The following is a 5,594-nucleotide window of genomic DNA, read 5'->3' as shown; positions in this document are numbered from 1 at the left end:
ATTTACCTTATCTGTATCCCAACTCTTGCCGTTTCTGGCCTAAGTATTTCCTCGGTGTCGGGTTTTTGTCTTCGTGTGTTGTTGCCTTTGTCATGCATCTCATATCATGTCATCATGTGCATTGCATTTGCATACGTGTTCGTCTCATGCATCCGAGTATTTTCCCCGTTGTCCGTTTTGCATTCCGGCGCTCCTACCTCCTTCAGTGCCCCTTTCTACCTCTTTTCGTGTGTGCGGGTTAATCATTTTCGGATTGGACCGAGACTTGCCAAGCGGCCTTGGTTTACTACCGGTAGACCGCCTGTCAAGTTTCGTGCCATTTGGACTTCGTTTGATACTCCAACGGTTAACCGAGGGACCGAGAAGGCCTGATTTGTGTTGCAGCCCAACACCCTTCCAATTTGGCCCAAAAACCACCAAAACCTCTCCTATCATCTAGAGCATTCGATCACGATCACGTGGCCGAAAACCGCACCTCATTTGGAGTCTCCTAGCTCCTCCTACCTCTATTTATAGTCCTTCCTCCAAAAATCCCGGGTCTCTTTCTTCCCCTAATCCTAAAAATTGCCCCGCCGCCACCGGACATGTCCGGCCGCCGCCGGACGAATCCCGCCGCCGCGCCCGCGCCAATCAGCGCGCGACACGTGGCAGGCGCCGCCACCCCGCGCCCGCAGAGCCCGCTTGAGGCCCCCGCGGCCCAGATCCTCTCCGACGCCGCCCGCCTTCATCCTCCCCAAGTTCGACGCCCTCCTTCCCTGAACCCGCTGTGCTCCATCACCGGAGCCGGCCGGAGCTCCGCCTCGGCTCGCCGTCCGCGAGCGCCGCCACCTACTCCGGCGCCGAGTCCCGCCGCCATCCGCTTCCGGCGCCCCACCGACCATCGCGCCGACGCCGCCCGCGGTCGCCTCTCCTCTCCGACGCCGGTGCCGTCCAGCCAGTCCGGCGACCACGCCCCGCCGGCCCCTTCTTCTCCGGCGACGTTCAACCTCGATCCACGTGCATCGCTACAGTGTGGATCGGCCAGATCCAGATCCAGAACGCTTCGGTTGACTTCTTCTTCCCGAAACCCTAAATATTTGCAAACTTTGGCATGTCGTAACTCCGCATCCGTAGCTCCGATTTGTGCGTGTAGCATATCAAAATGTTCGTCTCGATGAGTACATCATTTCATCTCACTGCATCATTTCCATTTGAGCTCATCTTGATGCCCGAAATGCTGTTGGAAGAGGGCTATGTGGTGAATTTGTCATATCTGTTTCATCAAATAACTATTTGTCATTTTTGTCATGATTAATGTGTGCATGCTACGCTCCTGAGCTCTACATGAGTTTTGTTATATGCCATTCCATCTTTACAGAGGTGCTTGCCATGTATTTTTGTGATATTTGTGGTGACTAGCACAAGCTTGCAAAGTAGCGTAATTGGTAATGCTGATTTCAGGGACTTAGAATTTCACTAAGTCCTTGTCCTGATTTTGTTGTTATGCCATATGTTCATGTTGTTTCCTAGTGATCCGTGCCTCTTTTGAGGATGATCAGTAAGGATGTTTTGTTAACATTGTGGTTCTCTATCCATCCTTGTCTTTTTTTGCATTTATGGAGCACCCTAGCTTGAGTCAATCGAGCTCTAGTTTTGCTATATCGTGAATCCTGGCAGATTGTTGACATGTTTAGCGATTTTGCCGAGGATGTTGCTATTGATCCGTGCATGCTATGTTGTTGTTCTTGCCATTTCTAGCTTCTATGCTATATATTCTTGATGGGTGTATTCTTAGTTTGTCATGCCATGCTCTATAGTGAGTGCATCGAGCTCGTAAACATGCCTACTCGTTAACTGATTTGCATGCTCCTGTTTTTCACTAAGTCTGAATCTGTTTATGTTTTTGCCATGTTCACATGCTTGCAATTATATTTTTTGATCCCTTTTGGCTCAAGGTCACTAAGGGACTTTTGTTAAGTGCTTTGGGTAGCTTCATGCAATGCCTTGATTTGCCATGTTAAGTTCCTGTAGCATGTAGTTTTCATGCTCTAAAGTGTGCTTCCTGAGGATAAATTCCAGACTTGTGTTAATTTCACTAAGTCTGAAACCTGTAATCATTTGCACTTTTGCCATGCTTGTTTGAACCTGTTAATGGATGAATTATCCGTAGCTCAGTGTTCATCTTTTGTCAAGCATCATGAGTGGATCCCTGCCATCTATTTTGTTGTCATGTTTGGGTGCTGTAGCATATTTATCTTGATGCATTTAGTTGGTCACTTGCTGATTATCAAAGACCGGTGCCATATTTGTTTTGCTTGCCATTTCCAAACCGTGCATCCGATTCCGGTGATCTTTATATAGATTTCAACCGAAACCACCTCACCTTTCCAGTGGCACTCTTGGATTTCCAAGTTGAGGCCAGGTTCAAACATTCCTTGTCAAATCTTGCATATGCATCACATACCGCATCCCGCATATCATACCATGTTTGCATCATATTGCTTGAGCATTGCACATGGTTGATTGTGTTCGTTTTGCTTGTTGTTCTTGTTTGGGTAGAGCCGGGAGACGAGTTCATGAACGAGGAGCCCGTTGAGTTCTATTACAAGGATCAAGTCAACTCTGACAACTTTGCAGGCAAGATGATCATACCCTCGAAATCACTTCTATCTTTGCTTGCTAGATGCTCGCTCTTTTGCTATGCCTATGCTACGGTGCCTACCACTTGCTCATCATGCCTTCCAAATTGCCATGTCAAACCTCTAACCCACCATGTCCTAGCAAACCGTTGATTGGCTATGTTACCACTTTGCTCAGCCCCTCTTATAGCGTTGCTAGTTGCAGGTGAAGATTGGAGATCGTTCCTTGTTGGAACACTGTTTATTGTTGGGATATCACCTATATTATCTTGTTATCTTAATGCACCTGTATACTTGGTAAAGGGTGGAAGGCTCGGCCTTTTGCCTAGTGTTTTGTTCCACTCTTGCCGCCCTAGTTTCCGTCATATCGGTGTTATGTTCCCGGATTTTGCGTTCCTTACGCGGTTGGGTTATAATGGGAACCCCTTGACAGTTCGCCTTGAATAAAACTCCTCCAGCAATGCCCAACCTTGGTTTTACTATTTTCCACCTAGCCTCTTTTTCCCTTGGGTTTCCGGAGCCCGAGGGTCATCTTTATTTAAAGCCCCCCCGGGCCAGTGCTCCTATGTGTGTTGGTCAAAACTAGAGCCCTGTGCAGCGCCCCCTCGGGGAAACTCGAGGTTTGGTTTTAGTTGGATGGAGCGCTCATCTGAGTGTGCCCTAAGAACGAGATATGTGCAACTCCTATCGGGATTTGTCGGCACATTCGGGCGGTGTTGCTGGATTTGTTTCACCATTGTCGAGGATGTCTTGTAACCGGGATGCCAAGTCTGATCGGAATGTCTCGGGAGAAGGAATATCCTTCGTTGATCGTGAGGGCTTGTGATGGGCTAAGTTGGGACTCCCCTGCAGGGATTTGAACTTTCGAAAGCCGTGCCCGCGGTTATGGGCAGATGGGAATTTGTTAATGTCCGGTTGTAGATTACATGAAACTTAACTTAATTAAAATGAATCAACCGCGTGTGTAACCGTGATGGTCTCTTCTCGGCGGAGTCTGGGAAGTGAACACGGTGTTGGAGTAATGTTTGATGTAGGTTGTTCTAGGATCACTTCTTGATTATAGTTATTCGTCCGTGCTTTGCCTTCTCTTCTCGCTCTCTTTTGCGTATGTTAAGCCACCGTATATGCTAGTCGCTTGCTGCAGCTCCACATCATACCTTGTCTTACCTATAAGCTTAAATAGTCTTGATCGCGAGGGTGTGAGATTGCTGAGTCCCCATGACTCACAGTTTACTTCCAAAACCAGATGCAGGGATCGTTGATACCGTTCCAGATGATGCGCTTGAGCTCAAGTGGGAGTTCGATGAAGACTCTCGTCGTTACTATGTGTCTTTCCCAGATGATCAGTAGTGGTGCCCAGTTGGGGCGATCGGGTACTTTGTCGCATGTGGGGGTTGATCTTTATTTTGGTACCGTAGTCAGACCATGAGTGTATTGGATGATTGTAATGTTACTCATGTATTTGTGTGACGTGGCGAGTGTAAGCCAACTATGTACCTTTTCCCCTTTTATCTATTTACATGGGTTGTTGTGAAGATTACCTTACTTGCGACACTGCTTTCAATGCGGTTATGCCTCTAAGTCGTGCTTCGACACGTAGGCGATATAGCCGCATCGAGGGCGTTACAAGTTGGTAATCAGAGCCTTCCCCGACCTTAGGAGCCCCCTGCTTGATCGAATCGTTGGCGTTGTTGAGTCTAGAAAAATGTTTTGAGTCTTTTAGGAATTATATATATCAGAGAGTTAGGAATTATATATATCAGAGAGTTAGGAATTGCCGGATAGGAAGAATCGGTAGGACCGAGTTTGGCTTAGGGTTTAGGTCATATGTGGATATGGGAAATTAGTTGAGGATTTTGGAGCATATCATTAAGCACATGAAGCAAGAGGCTCATTAAGCAACACCTCATCCCTCCTTGATAGTATTGGCTTTTCCTATGGACTCAATGTGATCTTGGATCACTAAAATGTAAAAGTGAAGGGTCTTGAGCTTGAAGCTTTAGCCAATCTCTTGTCCTTAGCATCTTGAAGGAGTTCCCACAACCTTTAGTCCATGCCACTCCATTGTTGAACTTATCTGAAACATGCTAGATAGAAGTGTTAGTCCAACAAGAGATATGTTGTCATCAATTATCAAAACCACCTAGGGAGCACTTGTGCTTTCAATCTCCCCCTTTTTGGCAATTGATGGCAACATACATCAAAGCTTTAGATAAAGATATACAGAACAGCAAGTAAAGCTTTGGAAGAACATGTAGCAAGCATAGGCTCCCCCTACATGTATGCACTCATGTAGATATGAAATATAGAGGCATGTGAGAGCATAATCATGACAGAGTAGGCAATGTGTTACATGTATCTTGGCCATATGCATCAGAGCAAAAGATTATTAAGGAAAACACCTTCATGCTCATGAGTCCTTCTTGCAAACAGTATGTACATAAGCAAGAACTCCTCATACTCATGATTTTGATGCATATACTTACCTTGTGGTCTCGAGTTGGCTTAGGATGGAATGAACCTGCAAACAAGGTTAGATAACACAGGTACGTCCACTAGCCAGAGCAAACAAAAGAAACCACAAGAATGCCAAGACTGGGATGACATGTAGAGAGTGATAACATTGGATTCAACATGTCCCCAAGAATAAAGATATGCAATGAATTTGGCTGATTTCTTTTCCCTTAGGTGTATATTGGGAGAAGATAGGAAACAGAAAATCAGAGCTGGATAGAACTTAATTCAAATGAGTTCATATGAACATGTCTTTCCCCCAAAAAGACATGTGGCATCTCTCCTCTTGAACATCAAGCATCTGGGATCCTTGAGTATTTTTCTCTCCCTGGAGATCTCTCTCTCCCCCTTAACAACATCTGGGATCCTTGAGACTTTCTCTCCCCCTTAATACTTTTTCTCTCTTGGTGTGATCTCTCTTTCCTACAAGCTTTGATGTGATCTCTCTCTCCCCCTTTGACA

This window comes from Triticum urartu, chromosome 2, assembly GCF_003073215.2.
Source record: "Triticum urartu cultivar G1812 chromosome 2, Tu2.1, whole genome shotgun sequence".
Lineage (NCBI taxonomy): Eukaryota > Viridiplantae > Streptophyta > Magnoliopsida > Poales > Poaceae > Triticum > Triticum urartu.
The sequence above is the reverse complement of the archived record's forward strand: the minus strand, read 5'-3'. Positions refer to the sequence as shown.